Source organism: Amblyomma mixtum, chromosome 8 (assembly GCF_055824585.1).
Source record: "Amblyomma mixtum isolate Tamu chromosome 8, ASM5582458v1, whole genome shotgun sequence".
In the NCBI taxonomy this organism is placed as follows: Eukaryota; Metazoa; Arthropoda; class Arachnida; order Ixodida; family Ixodidae; genus Amblyomma; species Amblyomma mixtum.
In genome coordinates, this window is record NC_143019.1 from 122,709,265 (window position 1) to 122,734,948 (window position 25,684).

Below are 25,684 nucleotides of genomic sequence, written 5' to 3' on the forward strand. Positions count from 1 at the left end.
ACGCGCACACTGGGTAAAGCCAGGATGGAGTCGCTGTTTAAAAATTTAGTCGCGGCGCAGGCGCAGAAGTCTCAGGGCATACCTTACATGCGGGCCCTGCTTTAGACGGTGAAAATTTTAGAGCTTGTTCTGTGTGGTTCTAGGAGAGTCTGTTTCGCGGTGATTTCATTTTTGGTTACCAGACTACAGAGCTTCATTTCAAATTGTTAAAATTAACGTGAAGAAACAAGTTCAGTGGACTTAGGGGTCAGTAAATCCTTTCTTAGGTCAGTTATGCTTGGTAGATAGTGAGATATGTAATACATCAGCTTTTATGGGGGCCTCCAAAGAGAATAGATATCATTTTGTTTTATCCAATATCTTACCACAAACCGTTAGGTTACTGAGAGGTTTCGCAATATATTTATACAATTTCTTCTATTGAGTATCGTTGTCTGCTCACTCACATCCTACCTCGAGTGGCAATAGCAGAGATTTGGTATTAAGTGTTTCTTTCAGAGCACAAGTAGCATTCTGCAGTCATAAGAAGACGCATACTATACACAACAGAAGAATGGCCTGAGGGGCTAGTTGGTGAATGATGAAATGAACTGCGACAGAACAACGACACTAAGGAGAGTAGTGCGCATGTGGTGTCCCTTTCTTGTCAGTGCCCTTGTTGCGCCGCCGTTCATCTCATCTTTCACTATACATCTGGAAAAAAACACGCAAGCTAGATTAATAAATATTATTTTGACTAATGTTGTTTGTTCATACTTTTTTCGTGTTAAAGGCACTTGCTGGTAGTTGTTTAAAATAAGATGATATGAAGTAACCCTGATATCACTGTAAATATCTGGTAGATCAACGAGGCAACCGAAAACAATCATTAGGCTCGAGACAATACGCAGCATCATAACCAATTTTATGCTTTTTTTACCAAATATTTCTTAGGACCGCCGTTTGTATGAGACCAGCATTAGAATTTGTCTCAAGGTTTTCAAAAGGTCAGTGCCGGGGGGTAATCTTAAATTGTTTCTAATATTTTCAGAATGGACAGACAGTTAGTTTACTCTATTTACGCCCTCTGCGTATATGGCAAATCTGTGTTATTACGATTGTTAACTGGGTCTTTAAAGCGCAGCGCGAGTATTGAGGGCCCTAAAATACTTTAGTGTCTCTCGTTCAGCCAATCGGTTGATTGTCGTAATGAGAATAGGTAATTATAGGGCGTTATTGGCGGTGGAATAAATTGGCTCCATAAAATGAACGAAGTTTCTGGACAATCAAATAATCTTTAAGTTTAAAAAATATCTCTGCGTGATGTATACACGCCTCTGTTTTGGCAAAATGTAAATCTGTAATGTATTTTTTTGTCATAACAGTCCCACGTAATTTCATGAAGTGTTAAGTGTTCTATAAATATTTCTCAAAAGATTCAACTAAACACGATATGACTATCTTCTAATGTGCTCTAGAGCTGACACTAAAAACGGGACGCTTTCTCATCCGCCAAACAAACCTGACTGCATATCTCATCTAGCACTTTCAGTACGACTGGATAGCTAATTGAGAAATTGTTTGATTTACCGGTTTTTCGTCGATGGCTCCACAACAGCGAACACAACTCCTGACCACGCCAAAACTATGCGCGGGTGTTTTTTTTTCCTTTCATGCGCTCTTGTGCAATTCCCCGAGTCGTATCTCATGACATGCAGTTCCCATAAAAGGCAATACGTTCAATAAAAATCGAAAATTTAGAGAAGAGCACATCTAAACATCTTTGTGAACTCACTGGAAGGCTTATTCAGGGCGTGCCGTGATCTGCGGCCTGTATTGCCTCCACCACACAATAACTCCCTTTCGCTTAGTGCCTGAGCGAGCGAATAACAACTGACATTGAGCTGGATTTGACCTTGTCCCTTTTTTTATTTAATATCTCTCTGTTTTTCATCTTCCACGTGCGCGTCTGAATTCGATCATACGCAGAAAGCCAAAAGCGCTCTCGGAGAGGCAGGTGGTATCTCTGGTGAGCGTGTGCAAAAAACATTTCCTGTACCTTTCAAAACACATATTTCAGTCAACAGTAAAGAATGTGAGACTGAAGTGTACTAACCTTTCGTGGCTGTCGACACTTGCGTGTTGGTTTATGCACCCTCTTTAAACTAGACGAAAGGAAACGAAGGAAAGAAATAAGGAAAGAAAGGAAGAAAGAGAGAAAGGAAGAAATAAGTAAAGGAAGAAAGAAATAAAGAAACAGGAACAAAGAAAGAAAGAAAGAAAGAAAGAAAGGAAGAAAAAAACGAAGAAGGAAACATAGAAAGAAAGAAAGAAAAAATGAAGAAAGAAACATGGAAGGAAAGGAAGAAATAAATAAATAAAGAAAGATGGAAATAAAGAGAAGAATACAACGATGATAGTGTTCATGCCTTGTGAGAAGTCCAGAGGAACCTTGTGGACATCTTTGACTGAAAATAACTGGTCTGCTAAACTTGTCTATGCTCTTTCGGCCGCATTGAGATATTTCCAGTGAATTGGTAGTTGGGGCAAAATCGTACTCGATGTAAGCATTTGATCGAAATTATGGTATTACTGTAGATATGAAATCGCCAGCGATCCCTGTCGTGATATTGATTAGGAGAGAGTGCACTTTGCCCTGCTTGGGTGGCGATATATGTGGCCTGTACTTCCACCAGCAATGTGGAAGTCGCACGACTTACCATTTCATACGAACTGTTTTGCATATTGTATGTTCGTCAAGCGCTTACAAATTCGCGTAGTACCATTCCACCTGTAAGCGCTTCTGGATACGAGTGCTTGAACACTGCGCTGTAAAACTGGCTGCGTGGAATTATTCAGAAAGATTGTGATGAAAGGATCTGAGATATCAGTGCAGTTGTATCTGATGTGAGAGCGTAGAGTTGCGCTGTGGGAAGCGGGGCAGATAATGGTGAGCTTTAGAAAAGGCGGCTCCAAGGCTGCGGCCTGCCAAAACGTTTTTTTCTTGTACTGTACATGCGCAGAACTGAAGACGTTTTGCGCCTTTGTATGCTTTCAGTGGGAGCGCTCTAGTTCTGAAATAGCGTGCGCCCTCAAACCTTTTTCAGTTGAGAGATCAAAGAGAGTACGTAGAAGTCGAGCAAGCTGGATTCTACACGCATTGGTCGTTGCCGCATCGCTGTCTCTCACGTTTCCAGCAAATGCATGGCCCAGAAAGCTTTCCTTTCCTCAGAGTTGGTCTATACGAAACCCTAATGAGGGAAAGCAGGAAGTTGCATGATTGCTTCCCGAATTGTACAAATACAAGGCTTAGTTAGTGCGCGTCGTGTGGTCGCAGTGGTGATCAGATATGAGAGAGTGCAATGTTCGTATAAGCTTATGCTTCTGGCTGGAAAAAAATTTCATAAATATCGCCAATCTCTAGGCACATCATATTTATTTTCGTGTACTTTTACGCATGCAGATGTGAATAAAAATCTAAATATAATTTCAACGCTCAAGACTAATCATTAGGTTCTTCAGTTATTGCCTTGCGTAGTGCAGAATGTGACGAACGCTATCAAAAAAGCGTCGGATGCTTTCCCGTTTTGTTGCACACGTTTAAGTTTTACGCGCACATGATGTCTTGCATTAAACTAACGGTGCAAGCTTAGTGCGCTCCGTGGGGATAACCCTATTCTAAAAGACACCAGTGCACGCAGTGAGTGCTGTATGAGCCGCTATAGGAACCCGTATTATAACCCGTAGGTACCCGTATTATAAAACTTTCAACTCCACGGCATAGGGAACAGTAAGCCGAGACATCGATGAAGGGTACAAGTACGACGAGGTAATGCTGGATGGCAAGAAACTGTTTTTAAAGCATGGAATCATCAGGCGCTATAAAGCAACAGGCACCGAGTCCAGACCATCATGCAGCGCTTGCTCAGAGCCAGTAGACGTTTGGCGTGGTTGCCGGACCTCACAAACCAATGATGCAAGCGACGGCGTCCATGCGGGGACCCCCGCTCTGACATCGGAAAGTGAAATAAGGGATTCCCGCGGGAGGGGCTTCGGCGTACTGAGTAATATGTGATGGTGCGACATCTGAATCGACGAGGATTAAAGGTGCACTGAAGAGGATTCTGAACATGTCTTTTTGCTGCGGGAACTCGATCCACACGTTCCTAGCATTCTTAGAAACAGTGACTTGTTGCCCTGTGTGGCCGATTTCCCCAATTAAAACGAATTAAGGTCCGGCTCCCGCCTTTTTTTAAATTCTGCCTCGTACGGTGGGCGCAGTCGACCAACGCGTGGAGCGCCTTTCACCCAGTCCCGTGGAGGCTTTGCTTTCGCTTTATTTTGTTTTTTAGGTTTCCATGAATAAATAGTTTCATTCGCAGATAATACAGCCGCAAAATAAGCCCGAAGAAATAAAAATACGCGCGGACTATTTGCTACTACGGACTACTACGTATTACTCCGCCGATGGCAGAGCGGCAAGCCGCCACGGGACTGGGTTAAAGGCGCTCCACGCGTTGGTCGACTCCGCCCACCGTACGAGGCAGAATTAAAAACAAAACGGGAGCCGGACGTTAATTCGATTTAATTGGGGAAATCGGCCACACAGTGCAGTAAATCGCAGTTTCTAAGAAAGCTCGGAACCTGTAGTTCGAATTCCCGCGGCAAAAAGATAAGTTCAGATTTTTCTTCAGTGAACCTTTAAGAATGAGGAGCTGGCTTTCCACCACGCCGCTCATAAGCTAATAGCGATACCTTGGACACGGCTGGAGGCCATGCGAATGTACGTCACGGATTTTGAGCAGGAAAAGACGCAGTCTTCTATATTAGGGAAAAGTTCATGAGAGTAAGGATGAGTAACCTGGCCACTGATTCTCGCTGCGGTGATTGTAACAAGGTCGCGAAATGATTTTAAATTTGCTCTCGAAGCTGATGTACAGGAATCCTCATACTCCGTTCTGCTTCGTAATGGGTGACCCAGTATGGTACTCATCCTAATGCCGCGGTTGGCGGCAGTTGCAGAATTTGCACGACAATGCACGTCTCACCAATGGCAACCATTAAGCAGAAGCAGTGTGTCAGGAGAGGCGAGGCTAGCATAGTACACGTGGCCCAACGAAAGTGGTATTCAGGTAACCTTAGCTTCAGTAAACTATGCAATGCTGTTGTGTCTTTTGATTTAGCGACGCGCGGTTGCGGCCGGTGGGGTACATCTTTAGGTGTATGCTCGACTGGCATACAGGCAGCCATTATTTTAGTTTTAGTTTTGAAGGTCCCGGTAGCTATGTACAAGTTTTGCAAAAATTACCTCTTCATTGTAATCCCGCCATGAGCTTGGACATTAAGATGCAGGTAGTTAAGTAAACAACGCGAGCGAGTGATAATTTCTAGTAGCGGCCTAGACCTCAGCTCCTTCTAGGCGTTGTCGTCCAAATGCTGCACCTGAATGCCCCTAACAACTTGCGACACTGCAATTTTGTCAATGCGTTGAAGGTTTTCAGTACTCAGCTTTACTGCCTTCACGAGCAATTCGTGTTAACGAAATGTTCCGTGGCAGCAGCGTAATAAATAGACGCTTTACCTGCCGTTGTAGCTCAAGAGCGCTTAGGGAATCCTACAGAGGGGTAGAAAAGTTTGAAACTAGAGGCTGCACACATTCTTTCCGGCGGCCTCTTCATGAATAGCAGGAGCGTTTGAAGTCAGGAGTTTCACGGTAGGCCATCAAGTCGAGCCAATCGATGATTAAAAATAAAACACAGCTGCCAATTGGCACATCACCCATCGGACCCATATCCACTTATATCTAGAACACCACGGGGAAGCCGAAACGTCGCTTGTTTAGTCGTTTGGGCGGTAGTGTCTTATTTTCAGTTCTTTATTGCAAGAGGACGCATGAACACTGTTCAAGAAAAAAACAAAGCCCAAAGTATATTGTTAACGGTGCCATGATGCTTGGTCAGTAAACTATAATCCCAATGTAGTTAAACAAAAATATTATATGCTCCATGTGAGATGTAACTTCCCGAGACGCCCGATGGTGTGAAGGCTTCTGATTAATTTCTACCACGTTGTAAGGTTTTTAACGTGCGCTGATATCACGTAGCACATGGATGTTTAGTATTTCGCCTCCACCAAAATGCCACCTCCGCGGTAAGAATAGGACCAGTGACGCTGGGACCAGTCGACGGACAAGGCCACCGAAGCACACCAGAGAGTATAAAACTGATTCATGAATTATTTGCGGAATAAAGCAGACACGTACCGCGGTGAATTTAAGTGCTTTTATTTCCTACCCAAAGTCATATTTCGTTATGTGATCTCACCCTAGTGTAGGTGGCACTGGGGCTGAGGGGGTATGTTTTTGCAAATATGTTGGTCTCGCAAAATAACTTTGCCTCCAGAGAGCTCTTTGAATTTTTGAATGCACGAACAGTCGTCCTCTTCACCCGGCACGAATTTCAACAAGTAAAGGGCTGAAAAGAAAGATGAGCAGTATAAGGTCTTTTCATCACTTGCTTAAGTCATCACATTTCACAGAAGTCTGTGGCTTACATAAGCAGTCTTTCTAAAATAAACTCAACAAAATAACACTGTTGCGTAAAAAAAAATTCGCTACACATGAATGATTGGTTTGGTTTGGTTTGTTTTTATTGGGTTTAACATCGTAGTGGAGGGCTCCGGAGAATTTTGATCACCTAGGGTTCATTAACGTCCACTGACATCGCACAGAACACAGACCTCTAGCATTTCGCCTGGATTGATATGCGACCGCCAAGGCCGGGATCGAACCCACGCCCTTCGGGTGAGCAGCCGAGCACCATAACCACTTGAATAACCGGGTGGCAGCACTTGAATGCTTGTAGTCACTCAACGTTGTCAATTTACTCTCTGCCAGACAGGAAAAAAATTGCGAACTTTGAAATAGAGATTAGAGGACAAATAAAAAAACACTGAAGTTTAAGGAAAAGTCAGCTGTTCTTATTCCTTCGCCGTCGTTTTTCCGAGACTGATTTCGAAGAGTATTTTTCAAGAGCATTTGACGTACTGGTAGGCGTAGGAATCCTGGAATTTTTATAATCCTCAACAATGATTGCTACGAAAGACATGAGTTGTCAGGAATGTTATGTGTCTTGCACATTTGTGGCGCTGCCTTTAACAGCACGAAAAGGGAAAGAACGCTTAAATTCCCGCTTTACTCGCCCACATGCTGAGTTCTGTCTTGAAATTTGGAAGGCGAAAACAGCGCATGATCTAGTCATGAACAACCAAGCCAGTATTCGAGTTGCACTGCTGTGTTCCTACATATCCTAGACGTCTCGCACTGAACAGTGCGATATTTGTATATTTATTATTATCTCACTCGTCTTTAAGACCTATCGACAAATGAAGGTCATGTGTAATGGGTGGACCATGGTGTCTGAGTGCTGAATGTATTGTGCCAAGTGGCCTTTATAGGGCGATGGAAATAAGGTTGTTTCTGGGCGAATTACTGTCGGGCTGTACGAGAGAGTTTTTGCGTTCTGGTCTGAAAATACGCTTTTCCCATCCCGAAGGTTGTTATGATGTTTTCGCCATCACCAGCACCAACGTTCTTCAGCCATGTCCATGTGGCGCTCGTACTCACTGGTGAATGTCTCGGCTTCAAGGAAGTTTTGAAATACGAAAAAAGTAGAGATGCTTTCAATGTCACCTGAAAGCTAGCCATTTCATCTTCTGGTGCTTTGTGTTTCAGTTTACACCTACTCCAAAGGCAGCCAGCGCTGAAAGTTGAAATGACTACGAATGTAGAAGCTCCAATTATAACAAAGTTTTTGATGCCTCAGGCAACCTGTACTGAACTTTGACGCCTCAGCCATCGTTCGTCTGTTTACAGGGAATTATAAATAGTATGGATAAAAAAATTAAGTTGTAAGTTATTTAGCGGATGTGGGCGAATTCAACCTGGTGACCGAGGTGAACTAATGTTTTATTCATTATTGCAAAGGATGAAGCACCACCTTACCAAAATTTTGTGTCTATACTCTTTTAACGCATTTTGTCAGTCAAGACAGAAGACCTCTACGCTTTGGGACGGCGACTTATCAGCACACGCTTTCCTGTGCTCAGCGCCGTCGGCGTCTGCAACGACGTACGAAGAACACAGAGTACCAGGCCATCGTTTGTGCTCCGTGAAATGACCCATTCGCCGGCTATACCAAGCCACTCAAGGAAGTGAGGCACACAAAACTTTTCTTCATCCGGAACGCACACTTGTCCACGATATTTGCGGCTGTGAAAGAAATTGCACCATTCTGGTGCTCATTCATAGGAGTCTTCCAGCTCATTCACACATTACTCATTGCATAACGCCTGCAAGTAAAAACTGTTTGCACTAATGAAATTCTTTTTGCGACTTCAATTAAGGATCAGCGTAAGCACTAACACAATGCTGATGTGCATACAGCGCCTTCCGAAGGGTGGTTTATCAAAAAGCGTAGAACGTGCGGGCATCCCATGGCTGCAGTTTTTTCATTTCTATTTAGTGAAGCATTGCTAAACTCAGACGAAGGTTCGCTATTCTCTATTTTTGGTGATCCCCGTCATCTTTTTCAGGTTTTTTCTTCTTTTTCCATCCTTTCGGGCACCGAAATCCAAATGAGTACATGAGTTCTGTCAGTAATTTTGTACATGCAAATCGAAATGAGTGCTTGAGTTCAAAAGCCGCATTGAAAACCCACCGAAATCTCTCATTTTCATGAAACTTTAATCAAAGGTTTCATGAAAGGTTGCTTTCTATGAACGTTGTAAAAAACCTATAAAAAAACGGACTGATTACGTTTGCTTCATTATTTTAAGGGCGCCATATTATGCGAGGCGTATCTTCTGCGTCCTAAACAGGGCACGAACTCTCGCTTGTTATCGCTCTTTCCAGTCGTAACTTTTCTATTACGTTATAGTTCTCGATGGATTGTTCCAGTTTCTTCCTAATGTATGTCAGAAGATGAAGAACTCCTCAGAGAGTGGCCTGAAACTTGTGAACACTTTTTCTCATCCACACAATGAGAACGATCGTGCGGAAAAGTGCTTGAGACGTCAGTTTCCTAATCAGGAAACGGCTTGGAGTTAAGCCAGAAAGCACATAACCCACGTTTTGTTATCATATTTGCCGATAAGAATATAAGAGACACTAAAAAGAGGTGGAGGCCGGTTGATACCTTTCAAGCGACTTTTGATGATGAGCTATAGATTCCAAAGATTTACAGAAGACCTGTAGGCCGAACCGACTCCTTCACCTTCGCAACAGGTTCCCAAGCATAATTCACTAAACACCGAAAAAACCACATGGCAGTTTCTTGCAGAATGATCATCTTCTAACGCCTTGGCTGTTGAGATTGCGAATACCTGTTATATTCTGACTATAAACCGCACTCCATCTCATCTCTGTCGAAATTGGAGGTACAAACGGTAAAAACCTCTCTCTGCTGTCTCCCTAATGCCGCGATAAAGAATCAGAAACATTTAATACAATAGCACACCAAGGTTCATCACTCTTTCAATCATCTCCCAGTGTTTTTTTTAATGACGCCTCGTTTCACCGCATTTTTTGGTCTGGTTACAAATTACGTTGCATGCAATCGAAACCAGGAAACGCGTGGTAGTTCGAAGTATGGTAAGCGTGGTACTTACTCTGGCCTGTGCGATTTGACTGCCCAACGAAGCAGTTTCCCGGCTCAATATAAAGAATGTTTTGAATGTCCTTCTCTGTCTCTGGAAATGAAAAGCAAGACCGCAAACAACCTTTTTTTTTTGTCGAGAATGTTTTAGCCACAGCACAAAAAATTGTTCTGCCCTAATATTAACCATGTGCGTGGCGTCTTCCAGCTCACAAAGCTATGTGAGAGGAGGCACTTAGATAAGCATAAATCATTGGCACTATGCTTTCATGAACTATGATTTAAGCTGCAGTTAAGCGCTCGTACGTGTGGGCTACTGTTCGTCTTCCGTCCATTTTTTTACGCCAGTACCACCGCTAAAGTTTAAGTATATTCTTGCTTCCCCGATGCCTCTGACAGGAGCTTCCTTCGTGGAGTTCTCAACCGCGATGTTGCACAGAAAGTTGTGCGTCATTCGGAAGGTACCTTCGCCACCAGTATTTCTTGCCAGGGAAAGCCTTACTGCTTTGTGCATGCTATGTTCGCACCTGTGGAACACTTAACCACATTTTTTATAAGTTCTCCCATAGTGAAATTTAATACTTTTAGAATATACGGTGGGATATTTATATTGTATTTGAAACATATTTTGTACTAATGAATGCACTAAAAATATGTAGGAAATAGGTTCCTGAAATTTCAAGCTTGGTATTCGAAATATGTTCTTCATATTTCCAAAAATGCGCGACTTAAAACTTGCTGTCAGAACATTTCAAGTAGGTGAAAAATATGTATGCGGTCTTAGCGCCTTATCAATATATTAAAGTGTACTTTCGTAAATATGAATTTAATTCATCCGAAATATAATTCAATTCTAACTAACGGGCAGTCCTTTGAAACGCATATGCAGCCCACATCCAGTTGCCGTTGAACTGTCTGGTGCTCAAAATCGGGTTTCGGGAAAATGGGGTTTTCATGTTGGCAATATTGCCGCGAACATCTTATAGTGTTTGTCCATTCTTCAAAGCTGCCGGCACACCGATTTATTGTTTTTATATAATGCAAGATGCGCCAATATTTATCCACAATCAATCGCATCCAGGTGGAGCTGATTCTACGTTGTACCACAAAGTTCTGGTAACTTTCCATGCTTTATCTCGAAAGTTCGCTATCACCTTTAAAATGAGCACGGCCGAGAGCATCGGGCATTCTGTTCGACGATCGCCGAGCTCGCCTTTTGCTACGCCGCCGCCGATTCATTCAGGTCTTTGAGGGCGCAAGTCAGCCCAAATAAAGAGTTTCCTTTACAAGCCATTCTTGCTGTTTTCCTGCTTCATCGGACTGCAGCCATCACTATGTGACAATATATTTAAAGTGTATTTTCTTAAATACAATATTAATTCATCTAACGTGTACTTCAATTCTAACACATGGGCAGTACGAGTGAGCATATTTGCAGCACACTTCAAGCGGCAGTTGGACATTCTAGTGCTCACAATCGAGTTTCGGGAAATCGCATTTGGATGTTAGAAACGTATTTAAAGTGTGCTTTCGTAAATACGAAATCAATTCTTCCAACGTATACTTAAACTCTAAAAAATGGGCAGTCCACGTAAACATATTTGCATCACACTTCATGCCGCCGCGCCACAATCTAGGGCCTGAAATCACGTTTTTAGGAACAGCCTTCTACTTCCGATCACGAAGAGCTGACCGCCTGTTTTCATCCTTCTTCTAGCGCGCTAGAGTTTAAATATAAGCAGGTGCCCTACTAACTCGAAAAAAAGTGCATTTAATACACCCATAGCAGACTTTCCGAATACTGTGACAAAAATGTTTCAATACTTATTTCCTTATGCGTCAACAGTATTAAGAGTTACCTCTGCGGTGGCGTCGGGAAACTTATGCTCAACACTTGACCGACACGTGGTGAAACGAATAAGGCAGTAAACCACGCTACATGACCTATTACGGCCAGTTATTTAGTGATGCTGCTTTAAAAAATTGGTCATTGTTTTCAGTTCAACCCTTCATTGCCAAATTATATTTGGCTCGTTTAACACGATAAAAACACAAAATCAATCAGGTAGTGCAAACAAGATGGAATTAAAGGGAAGTTAAAAAATAATCTTGGACACCATGCACGAACCGTTTTATCCACTCACCGTTCCCCTATGCAACGCTTAAGGTCTTCTTCTCCTCCACTTCAAGTGTTGCATTCACGACGATCCTGAAAGAGTTAACGATGAAAACATTTACCTCACACCCGCCTCGGTGGCTCAGTGGTTATGGCGCTCGGCTGCCGATTCGAAAGACGCGGGTTCGATCCCAACCACATCGGCTCAATTTCGATGAAGGCGAAATTCTAGAGGCCCGTGTACTGTGCGATGTCAGTGCACGTTAAAGAACCCCAGACGGTCGAAATTTCTGGAGCCCTTCACTGCGGCGTCCCTCATAGCCTGAGTCGCTTTGGGACGTTAAACCCCAATAAACCAAACCAAACAATTTACTTAGCTATATAAAGCTCGGCAGCGGGAAATTAGTAAAGAGAGCCTGAGCACCACCGCTGACGTTATAAAACATTGCAGAACATTTGAAGCTCTTAGGCTGCGTCGAATTACCCCTAAATTCGGAAGATTGGCCAATGTCACCTCTATAGCCAGTGTGGAAGCCTGTCCTCCAAATTCTATGGCTGAAATGATTCGAGAGATTGTGCGCGAGGAATTGTCCAGATCCCGGGACACCTTCTGCCGCACAGAATATCTGCGGCACAGTTCTGCACCGGAGGAAGATGTTGCCGCCCTGTCGACTCCGTGGGCTCAACCTAACGGCACTTTGCCCAAGGACGATCGGAACATTGCCCAACGTTATGGCCACCAGCCGGCGGAAAGGAGACCCACCTACCCAGAAGACGTTGTTCGTCAGCAGCGAGATCCTGGCTCCAGCCAACGTCGCGACTTTGTTCGCCAGGACTTTTATGGCGGTCGCTGGCGCTCTCAACCTTTGTGCTACCGGTGTGGCATTGCAGGGCATATCGCTAGATATTGCCGCCGTCGTTTCCCGACTTCTCAAGACTGCCAACCCCCAGCGCCTACTTACGGACAAGTGCACACCGCGCAGCAGCGACCCTCAACGTCCGCTTGGGACCCATACCGTCCGAGCACTTTGCGGAGTTCATCACCTGCATCTGACCGCAGTGTGACGCCGCCACCTCAGCGCCAACGGCGGTCACCTTCTCCTCGACGTCGTGCATCCCCTCCGCCTCCGGGAAACTAGGAGGCGCGGCCAATGGAGGTGAGGCCGCCGGCGAGTCGATGACGTCCAATATACCTCTGCCCGTGTTTATGTTGAAGAACAAGCTGGAAGTGTTTATTGATGGTGTGAAAACAATGGCTCTTGTGGACACTGGTGCTACCGTATCCGTTATGAGTTTGAGTTTTAAGAACCGTTTAGGTAGGAAAGTTATGTTTAGTGGTGACCGTGCAGCGTTATTTCGTGGTGTCGGTGGTGAACCTTTGGTTCCACTTGGTGTGTGTGCTTCGGATGTTGTTATTGGTGGTCTAACGTTTAGAACAGAATTCGCAGTGCTACCACGGTCAACGCATGATGTGATTCTTGGAATTGATTTTCTGCAAGAGTGTGGTGCAACTTTAGACTGTCGTACGGGAGAAATTGCTTTGAATTCTTCACTACTTTCAGCTCTTGTGGATAACTCGACACCGGATTTTGGAGCATTTGCGGTGGAAGAAGACACTATTGTACCAGCTTTCTCCGCAGCATTCGTGCGGGTTTCCTCTATTCACAATCAGTGCGAATCTTTTGAAGCTGCGGTAGAGCCTACGACACTCGTCTGCTCTAAGAAGAGTATCGTCGTGCCTCGTTGCGTCGTTCCCGTGGTGAGAGGCCGTACTGAGCTGTGGACAGTGAACCACTCTGAAGAGCCAGCTGTGTTGCCCCGGGGCCTCAAACTCGCCCGTTTCGAGGAAGGTGTGTCAGGTTCCGTCGCGACGTTAACCAACTCTGTCAGTGAGCAGCACGTGAAAAGAGATATGGAGACCCAAGTTAAGGCTATGATTAATCAGGCTCTTCCCACAACCGAGCGTCGCACTCTAGTGGAACTCCTTCTGAAGCACGTGTTCGTGTTCGACTTTGCCAAAGACGATTCTACACCACCGCCTACCAGTCGTATTCATCACACGATCAACACCGGCTCCGCACCTCCTATACGCCAGAAGCCCTATCGAGTCTCAGCCCCTGAACGTAAGTTAATAGATGACCAAGTTCAAGAGATGCTAAAGCGAGGCATAATTCGAGAGTCTTCAAGTCCTTGGGCAGCTCCAGTTATCCTTGTTAAGAAAAAAGATGGCACATGGAGGTTCTGTGTTGACTACCGTCGCTTAAATACGGCCACGAAGAAGGACGTCTACCCGCTTCCACGTATAGATGACGCAATTGATTGTCTGCACTCCGCTTCATACTTTTCTTCTATTGATTTGAGATCCGGCTACTGGCAAATCCCCATGCACGCTGCAGATAGGGAAAAAACGGCATTCATAACACCAGACGGACTTTACGAGTTTAACGTTATGCCTTTCGGATTATGTAACGCACCTGCAACATTCGAGCGGTTCATGGATACAATCCTGCGTGGCCTTAAGTGGCAAATTTGTTTATGTTATTTGGACGACGTTGTAATTTTTGGCAAAACGTTTAGTGAGCACAACAGCCGCCTGGATATTGTGCTTGATTGCATGGAACGAGCTGGCCTTATCCTCAATTCCAAGAAATGTCATTTTGGGAACCGTGAAACAATTGTTCTTGGTCATTTAGTTGATAAAGAAGGTGTTCGACCAGATCCAAAGAAAATTGAAGCTGTCAAAAGTTTTACGGTGCCTCAATCAGTGAAAGAGCTGCAGAGTTTTTTAGGACTCTGCTCGTACTTTCGACGCTTTATAGCTAGGTTTGCGGACATCGCTTACCCACTGACGTGTTTGCTGCATAAAGATGCACCGTTCAATTGGACCAGCGAATGTGACGCAGCTTTCCGACATCTGAAATTTCTTTTGACCTCGGGCCCCATCCTACGCCACTTCTGCCCATCTGCACCAATTGAAGTGCACACTGATGCAAGTGGTATCGGTATCGGCGCTGTACTTATACAACGCCATGGTCACGATCAGCACGTGGTAGCATATGCCAGCCGGTCATTGAGTAAGAGCGAAAGAAATTACACGGTTACTGAGCAAGAATGTCTCGCCGTTGTTTTCGCTGTACAGCGCTTCCGCTCCTATCTGTACGGGAATGCTTTCACCGTCGTGACCGACCACCACTCGCTTTGCTGGCTAGTGAGTCTTCGTGACCCCTGTGGCCGGCTTGCTCGATGGGCTTTGCGCCTACAAGAATTTAATTTCACTGTGGTGCATAAAAGCGGCCGTAAACACTCAGATGCCGATTGTCTTTCCCGTTTGCCGCTTCAAACGACTGATGACGACGCAGACAACTTTGATGAATACTTGGCGTCACTTTCACAAGCCTTTCCCGATCTTCAAGTTTTCCGAACTGAGCAACGCAAAGACCAAACATTAACCTCTTTGTTTGATGCCGCTCAAGATTCTGTAAAGAATACTTTTTGCATTCGCGACGGTTTGCTTTATAAGAAGAGTTTATTTATTTATTTATGTACATACTGCAGACCATGGCTAGGTCCAAGCAGGAAGGGCAGGTGCACAAAAAGCAAAATTATAGCAACAAAAAATACAACAATACAGCAAAGATAATGTAGTAAAACAAACAATACAGCAATGCAACACAAAGCAGAAAAAATACATAATACGCAATATCAAAGATGGCTGAGGAACGCGTCTGATTTTCAGGGTTGATTAGGATCGGTTAGTGAGTTCCAGTCGGATATGGTGCGTGGGAAAAAGGAAAACTTGGACGAGTTAGTCCGGGCAAAATATGGTTTTAAAAGAGCTTTGTGATAGTGTCGTGTATTCCGTGTTGGCATTGAGGAAAGATAAGCAGAAGGGTCAAGTCTGAGTTTATTGTTAAGAAGTAATGAAAGAAAATCTAAACGAAAATTTCGTCTTCTTACCTGTAGTTCTTCAATACCGTTAGCATGCATCAAGTCTGAGGGGGAGTCAGTGGGTAGATATTTTGAATATATGAATCTAATTGCTTTCCTTTGAATGTTCTCGAGCTTTCTTATGTTAGACTTAGTGTACGGGTCCCAAATTATGCAAGCATATTCAAGCTTGGGTCTAATTAGAGTATTGTAACCTAAGAGCTTAACGTTAGCGGGGGCGTTTCGAAGTTTATGCCTTATATAACAGAGCTTACGGAATGCGAGTGAACAGATGTTATCTATGTGAGAGTTCCAAGAAAGGTTATTAGTAAGTGTTACACCCAAGTACTTTACGGACGCTACTTGTTGCAATGGTGATGATTCTAATCTATATGCATATTGTAGAGCGTTTGTCTTGTTAGTTATGCGAAGAGAAACGCTTTTATCTGCGTTCAGTGTCATGTCCCAGCGCTTGCACCACTGTACAATATTAGTAAGCGTATTTTGTAGGTCACTCTGATCGTTTTCAATGCTAACATCGCGAAATAAGACACAGTCATCAGCATATAATCGAATATGTACGCCAGGGCAAACTTCACGGATGATGTCGTTAATGTATATTAGAAAGAGTAGTGGACCCAGTACGCTTCCCTGTGGCACACCTGATGTGACTGGGAGACAGCCAGACTGGTGCCGACCTATTGAAACATGTTGACTCCGGTTGGTTAAATAATCATTTATCCAGGAAATAAAAATAGGCGGAAGTCCAATAGTTTTTAGTTTTAGAATTAGGCTGTGGTGTGGAACTTTGTCAAACGCTTTACTGAAATCTAGAAAGATCGCGTCAATCTGGCTGTTATTGTCAAGTGATGCCGCAAATGAATGGATAACTGAAAGTAGTTGAGTTACTGTGGAAAACCCTTTGCGAAAACCATGCTGGTAATCTGTCAGAATGTTGTTGCGATCTAAGAATTCATTAATGCTAGTTGCGACAATATGTTCCATTAATTTGCAGCAAGATGACGTTAAGGATATAGGTCGATAATTGGTCACCTGAAGGCGGTCGCCTTTTTTAAATACAGGTACGACTCGGGCTATCTTCCAGTCCTCAGGTACACACCCGGTTAACAATGACGCGCGAAATATAATAACCAAAAACCTGGCCAGAGATTCAGCATACCTCCGAAGAAAACCGTTAGGAATATCGTCGGGCCCTGGGGATGATTTAGTTTTCAGGTTTAGTAACATTGAAACGACACCATCATACGAGATGAAGTTAACTTCAGATGGATGTGCTGAAGTTGTGCTTGGTGCATCGTGCGGTTTTGGTTGAGAAAATACACTGTGAAAGTAATCGTTAAAATGGTGAGCAATGGCAGGCTGATTGGTAACCGTTGTACCGTTGATAGTCATTTCTGATATAGGGGCTTTTTTATCGCTAATGTGGCGCCAGAATTTACCCGGGTCGTTTTTTATGAAGTTCGGCAGAGTTGTTTTGAAATAATAATCTTTTGAACGGCGTACAGCAAGGGCGAGGCTTTCTCTTAAATGGTTGATTGTGCTCTGCTGTGCGCGATGCTTTTTTAGCCTTTTGATTCGGCGTCTGAGATGAATGATACTGCGTGTCATCCAAGGCGTCTGCTTGCGAATGTTTTTGTATTTTACAGGTATGAAATTTATAAGGCAATAGTGACACATTTTCTTAAACTGATTCCAGAGTGCGCAGGGGTCGGTTCCATCAAATTTGACAATGCATGTTTCAAGATTCTCAATAACTGAGGCGTCATCGGCACGTGTGAAGTCCATGATACGATGTGCGTTACATGTTTTTGTCTTGGCAAGCGGTTTTATGGGAATGAAAACACTAACAACTGAGCAGAGAAGTTCGCTTCTGGAGGAGCACGCATGCTTCTTGTCGTACCCGAAAACCTACGCATCACAGTTCTTGAAATGATGCACGACGACGCCACGTCTGGGCACTTGGGAGTGACACGCACAGTCCACCGCACACAGCAACGATTTTACTGGCCTAACATGCGTTCAACCATCCAGCACTATGTAGCCAGCTGTGTGCAATGCCAGCGCTTTAAGCTGCCGACTTCAAGTCCACCTGGCAAACTGCGGCCAATCACACCTCCAACAGCCCCGTTTGAGCAAGTTGGCATTGACCTCCTTGGACCTTTCCCACGGTCCTCGAAAGGAAATCGATGGATTCTTGTGTGCGTAGACCACTTAACCCGTTATTGTGAGACAGCCGCGATACCAGCTGCTACTGCGTCTGAAGTATCTAACTTCTTACTTCGTTTCGTCATTCTTCGGCACGGCCCTCCTGCAGTTCTCATTAGCGACCGTGGACGCCAATTTACAGCGGACGTTGTTGAAGAACTTCTCCGCCTCAGCAGCTGCAGTTTTCGCCACTCCACGCCATATCATCCCCAAACGAACGGTGTGGTAGAACGCACTAATCGGACGCTCACCACCATGCTTGCTATGTACGTCGCTGCAGATCATAAAGACTGGGATGGCGTCCTCCCGTTCGTTACTCATGCATACAACACAGCGCAACATGAGACAACTGGCTACAGCCCCTTTTACCTGCTCTATGCTCGCTCGCCTCGCTGTGGCCTTGACACCATTCTACCATTTTTCATCCACGACGAACCTTCTCTTGCGAACACACTCTGCAGAGCTGAAGAAGCTCGCCAGCTTGCCCGCGTTCGAATTTTATCTTCGCAAGAGCGTTCCAAGAACCGCTACGACGTCCAACACCAAGAAGTTTCTTATGTTCCTGGTGACATTGTGTGGTTGTGGACCCCTCTACGCAAGCGTGGTCTGTGTCAGAAACTGCTATCCCACTACACTGGACCGTTTGTTGTGTTGGAGTGCATTAGTGACGTTAATTACGTTATATCGCGACTAACTGCTAGTGGTCGACGGTCACGCCAGTCTCAGGTGGTGCATGTAGCCCGCCTCAAGCGATTCCATCCCAGGCGGTCTGTTTAACTCGCCCGACGGGCTTCGTCTGCGAGGAGGGAAATGTAGCGTGCTTCCATAGAACCTCGACGGAAGAAGCAGAAGATGAAGGACGAGCAGAGAGAAAGGAAGAGAAAGAGCTGAAGGACGCTGGTAGGCTTCCTGCTTCCATCCTGCTCCGACCGATCCCCTCTGTGAATAACCCCTCGTGCGTGCTTAGCACGTAACAATATATATAATCAATACATAGTGGTTTCTACTTTCCAACTATTTCTTCTGTAATGTTTGATACCATATGTATCGCAGTGGTGGCCTAGCTGTATGAGCATACTTGGTGGTGGTGTAAGTGTGCAGGCGGGATTAGCCTTATAGAGGCCGCTCAACAATTGCTCCGACATCCAGGGGAAGCGGCGTTCGATACCCATTGCCGCCGGGTATCCATCGCCAATCAAATGAGTACAATCTTTTCGCTTGCCTGGTGCTCGGTTTGTATGTGGTTCAATGTTTGGGAAACGGGTCTTTGGCCCTACCTTGCGCAAAGAAAAATACCTTGTCACATGGCGCTCTTTGCCGACAGCTGCCCGTGCCACATATAACATCATCGTCATCATTGATGAAATATTTAAAATTTCGATGAAGAAAGCTCGACTCGATACCACGTGTTAAGCTCATACCTGCCCGCTCAGCACTGTTTCCAATGAGAAAACAGCATCTATAGTGAGTGCACATTGCGGACACACTTGGAAGAGAGCAAGAAGGGAACTCCCGCTCCTGCTCATCGATTTTCTTCTGCTGGTCAGTCGGACAGATCCCACGAAAAAATCAGCGTGCTTCTTCATGCATGGCAGCTTTCCTTTTATTGCATAATTTGTGGTGAGATTTCTATTTTTGCCCACACCACTTCCGTCTAAGCTGAGCAGTTGGGGATGTATCCACAGATATCACCAGCTGTGCTGCTGAGTAGAATGTTGCTTTGAGGAACCATTTGAAACGCTTTTAATACTTCAGCACTCTACCTCTCACGGCCCGCATCACCTGTATTTCTGGAGATAACATAAGTACTGCTGTGCACACACGCTCAGTGTACAACTATAAAGACATCATTAGGCCCTCGGGAAAAGGAAGTCTTATTCATGAACTTCCTGCTTATGATAACATGCAGAACCATCCTATGAACACGACAAAACATTTTAGCGGCTAATGTAAGTCTATACTAAGCGACTAATAATATATAAACGACAACTTAAAAGCCCTGAAAAGAGTACATTTGTCACCCGGTTATGCATGGGTGTCATTCAAAAGAAAACATTCGGCAGAAGTCTGTCTGGTTGGGAAACTTAATGTTAGGAGATGGTAAGTGACGCCAACCAAGTAAAATACAGGAAAAACACGACGTTTCGGGACCGGCTCGGCCCCTTCTTCACGGTGTGACTACGGGCGAGCGCAGATTGGCTTTTTAAAGCCCCTGTGTGGAGGACCTGCGGGTCAATGGCCGCAGCCCATGGACGTAGGATGAGGGGAGAGTCCCCAGGGAACGATTAACATTCTCTCGTGTTTGCTGCATGTGCCACGACTCGAGTAGAAGCCTCCTGCGTGGGTTAGCTTCCGTTTCTAATACAATGGTGCTGTCGAAGTCAATTGGGTGGTCACACCCTTCACAGTGTTCGGCCACGGCGCTACGTTGACGATTCATGTGACGGACGTCCGCTCTGTGTTGGTTCATCCTTTCCGCGAAGTTCTTCGTTCCCCTATGTACGACGCCAGGCAGAAGGAACACGGAATTTTGTACACGACGCCCTGGGCCTTTTCTCGGGGCTGCCGGTTTTTTGGGCGCGGGAGAAGGCGACCGATAGTGCTGGTCGGTTTGTGCGTTGCCAGCACCCCTTCTTTTCCGAGAATGCGACCGAGCATCTCGCTCACGCCTCTCACGTAGGGGATGCAAACACGTTTCCGCTTCTGGCATGCGTCTGAGCAAATAATAGACCGGATTTTGTTTTGCCTTTCTTGTTTCCTGATAATGCGCCGGATGAATGAGCTTGGGAAGCCGTTCTTTTTGAGGCCGAACACTTTGTAGGGTGTGACCACCCAATTGACTTCGACAGCACCATTGTATTGGAAATGGAAGCTAACCCATGCAGGAGGCTTCTACTCGAGTCGTGGGACATACAGCAAACACGAGAGAATGTTAATCGTTCCCTGGGGACTCTCCCCTCATCCTACGTCCATGGGCTGCGGCCATTGACCCGCAGGTCCTCCACACAGGGGCTTAAAAAAGCCAAGCTGCGCTCGCCCGTAGTCACACCGTGAAGAAGGGGCCGAGCCAGTCCCGAAACGTCGTGTTTTTCCTGTATTTTACTTGGTTGGCGTCACTAACCTTCTCCTAGCATGGGCGTCATTACCGGACTACACCAACAAAAGCTACTAATGTTCGCGTTTGAATTCGTTCTAGTCATAGATTTCCTGTGGCTCTGAGCTTTGTTTTCAAACCATGTATTTCAGAATAAATAGTGTGTAATTAACTCGATGAATGTGACATTTGATTCAGACACCCATTCGCTCCTAAAGTGTGCAAGAATTGAGATGAGAACATCCTTCCTGAGGTCTGTTATCGGGTTTCTTAGTTTTGCTCCGTTAGAAGCGGTTAGCCATCATTTGGGGAGACGCTCGGCATCGGTAAACACTTTTTTCTCGTCTCACTAAACGTATATATACACCAGCTTGCCTAATTTCTACTGGAATAAAAACTATATGATGACAATACTGTACACGCTCTACTTTGTACTGTACGTTCCACTGATGAGGAACCTAATGTACCTTAGTTGCTGACTATTTGTTCCATCCCTTGCCTTCATTGCAATTTTCAAAGCGGGATCTGCGAATACGCGTCGGCTACAATCAAAACTGACAATTTTATTGCGCGTCTTACAAATTTGTGCATAAAATAAAAACGCGGCTTCCACCTGCTGACACTTATCGTTTATGAGTCACTTTCATTTAGATCTGGAATGTCACAGGCAGCGCTCTTAAGATATACCTTGTCATTTGGAAGATAGCTGTGTTGACCGAAAGTTATGCACAAGGTTCTCACAGGTAACTTACGGAGTGTCGTCAGAGCCGCGTCCCCCAGATGTCACATTGTACTTGGCCTCGTTGCGGTCTTTAGAAATAGAGGTTCTCTTGAATGTTTGGCAAAACTGTTGAGGCTCTGGGTTGCTGGTCAAAGCGATGATTGCGGTTTCGCCGCCTTCGAGGAGCTGGAGATGACATAAACAAGCGTAGAGTTCAAGTCTGTCAGGAACGAAGGAATATTTTCAGGAGCCGACTCTAAGAATATCGCCTATTGCGGAACTCAAGTTATAAAGGCAGTATGGAAACTAGCCGGGCGAGTTGGTGCATGATTCTTGGCAAATAAGCACGCAGAATAGCAGGACACCGACAAGAAGACATGAACACGGCGGAGAAGACTTGCGGAATTAAGAGCTAAATCTATTACAAACCATATTTCACATTAACTCTAACCGGCTATCAGATTATCAACATCGGATTTGACGTGTAAAATACGCATGACTTCCCGGCTAGGTGAATGGGGTGAACACGATAGTTGAGCATACAAACACTCTTTACACCCGCTGACGACATGCTGGTAGTTACGGCACTGAGTATGGGGCGCTGGGGTACAGCTCCATAACCACTGAAATACGATCTCGAGGGACCGCTTTTTACTCAGAATGCTCAGAATTACTCAGACTACCAGTGATGTAAGTCGAGTGCATTATGCTAATATACATTTCCCTCTGCTGCGTGCGTGTACTTTGGCGTAACAACATCCTGTAACTAGCATAAGAAGTGTTCTATATGAGTTGGACGCTATAAAATAAATCTGTAATATGATAGGGTCCTTGCATTTATTCATTATTAGGGGTGCACGATCGAGACAAACAGAATAGCACCTTTACTGAAATTTTATTAGATTTCAGTTTATTTCTCTGAAGACCGCTGGTCTTCCATCTCTTAAAGAAGAATTATAGCTAAGTATGCCGTACAACTTTAGAAAATGAAGTGTATTGTGCGTTGTTGTGGAAAATTTTGTGCGAATCACGTTTTTATCGGTATGCGAATTACGCTGGTTTCGGACGAACGTAGTGCCACCATCTTAGTATCAAGAAATAGCGGAGAGAAATGAAGTTCATAGCTTCATCTGATTTGCAAGACACAGGAAAAGGATGAATCAAACGTAGAGGATTCTTTTCATATTTTCACTTTATACGCGAGCGTTGTCACTCATTCCACGAAATAGAAGAGGAGGTTCCGCTCCGGCCGCCTTTCGCTGCTCTCACCGCTTCTCTTTTCTCTCTCTCTCTCTCCAATCAATCTCCTTTATATATATATATATATATATATATATATATATATATATATATATATATATATATATATATATATATATATATATATTATGATTATTATTATTCTTATTATTTGTTTTCAGTTTTGTTTATTTTTTTTTCATCCTCTCCGTGCCCTTCTTGTGGTAGACTCCCCCGGTGTTCCTCTCCCGTGTGCTTTCCTTTTGCCTTTACTACGTACAGGTGAATTCCAACCTTTTCCACCCGATTCTTGGCCGATCCCCCAGAGTGGGTATGTGCCATTCTGTCGTAGGCTACAACAACAACAACAGCTTCTCGGCTTCTTTTTAGGCGCAACAAACGCCCAAGAGGCTCACCTCCTATGTCCAGCCTTTCCTATATGTGAGCGCTTTCCAACCGCTACAGCCATTATTCGATCCCGTCCTCTTTTCTGACCGCGCCGACGTCGTAAAGTTCGCTCCTCGCCAGCCGCCGCGCTGGGCCTCGCCTCGCTGGAGGCTAGGCCTATCACCAGCAGCGCAGCTACCCGAACAGCCATGCAGGTCCAAGCGCAGGGCGACAGCCTCGATCCTCAAACGTCCAGACCCAGTGAGTGGACCGCAGTACTCCGCGCATACCAGGTTCGAGAACCAAGCCCTAAAACCCTGGTTGCGCCCCCCCCCCCCCCCAAACAGCCATGTCCACCGTCGGTGCTCAGGCCGAGGCTGCCCCTTTAAGTCGATGTGCCGTGCTCAACAGCAACGGCTGCGCGTTTCGCACGCAGTCTCGCAGCGATGCAAACACGTTGCTTCCCTCCCGCCCGGCACTATACGGGTAGGTTTTCGATCGAGAGGCGGGCTCGCTTTGAACAGAGCCATGGCGCAGGTCCTAATGCAAGCCCTGGAAGTCACCGCCGACGGCAGGGACCTAGGCGACTTTCACATCTGGATACACACTACGAACAACACATTCACCGTTGCTACCCCACAGGAGACAACCGCCCTGCACCTCGTCGAACTCAAGGAAGTGGTGCTCCAAGGGACCAGTTGCCCTGTCGCCGCCTACATCGCACTGCCTCCAGCAGCTGTACTGGAATCATCTCGCAGGCCTGCTGGGCGGAAACCACAGAGCAGATGCTACGAGACCTCCAGACCCGCAACCCGGACGCTAATATTGCCGAAGCACGCAGAACGGGCGACCCTCTCAATAGTAATCACTTTTGCGCAAGGACGAGTCCCTCATACCACACGCTACATGTGTGTGGTTCATAAATGCGCGGCGTACAAGGGCAGTGCAGATGCCTGCACCAACTGTCGCCGACCGCGCCACAGATATGACGTCTGCCCCAACCCCAAGACTGGTTTCTGCACGCGGTGCGGGGACAAGCATGACCCGCAAGCTGTTCCTTCCTGCATCCCGATCTGCATTCTCTGTGGGGGCGAGTACCTCACGGGTACCGGCTCATGCAAGGCAAGACATCCAACTCCGAAACAACGCCACCCACCGCCACCGAAGAGAAAGCCCTTTCACCCGCTGCAAACGACCCTTCCCACTACCTCTACGTGGGCCTCCAAGGCCGCCAGGCCCCGACCTCACAGGACCAAGAAGCGACTGCTCTGCGGAAGAGGTAAGGGAGCTCAAGGCAGCCATCTCTACCTCCACTCCCGCTGTAACCCCAAGTCCTCCGCCCCCAACCTCTCCACCCACCACGCCACCTGTCCAACCTCCTTCGAAAAAGAGGAGGCCTGATGAGAGGCCACCGCAACCCACAGACTTGGAAGCTAAATTTCAGGACTTCGCCGAAAACTTAGAAGCCAGGCTCGCAGAGCGCATTACTGCACAGGTTACTGCACAGTTCCAAATTTTTATTGAAACTAACATTACCCGTTTAATGGATACTGTCATCACTAGCATCATGGCCAAGGTAGAGGAGCGTTAACCTCAACTTATTCCTAGCCTCTCACCGGCCTCTTCTATCACAGTGCCACCCCCACATCCCTCCTTCGCCCCTCCACCCTACAGCATGGCTCCTCCGACGGACCATAATTCTTTACAGATTATTCAATGAAACATCACGGGCTTTCAGCGTAAGCGCGATCCTCTGCAGCAAATTATCGCTACTTCCTCATCCCCACCAGACATCATCGCAATTCAGAACGCAAACGTTTGCAAACAAGTTCGCGGATACGCTTTTATCCTCTCGGACTCTACTGATCTTCCTCGGGTGGTCACATACGTCTGTAACTCTTTGCATTACATGGAACACACAATTACCGCACCTATCGCTCAGACCTTCATCGAAATTTTACCTCGAACCCTTGCACAATCTTCCTTGCTCGTTCTTAACTGCTATCTTCTACCACGACAGCCAGTTAATCTACTCCCTCCACTCCTCCAATCCGCGACGCAATTGGCTGGATCAAATCCCCTACTCATTGCCGGCGACTTCAACTGCGCCCACTTGGACTGGGGCTATCGGCGCACAAACAACAGAGGCACAGTTTTCTGCAATGAAATGATGATGCTCCACTTGCCCATCTTTAATGATTTTAGCCAGCCTACGCGGGTTGGTAACAGTGTTACTACTGATACCAGCCCAGATCTCACGCTTGGAAGAAATGTGGCCAAGCTGTAGTGGGAAAGTTCGCAAACCACGCTAGGCAGCGATCACCACTTAATTCGTATAACAC

The 25,684-nt window shown here is 45.6% G+C and overlaps 1 pseudogene; it reads right to left on the reverse strand.

Moving 5' to 3' along the window:
* Window positions 1–6,303: 6,303 nt before the first annotated feature.
* Window positions 6,304–23,553, reverse strand: LOC149334180 (uncharacterized; annotated as a pseudogene).
* Between the last annotated feature and the right edge of the window lie 2,131 nt (window positions 23,554–25,684).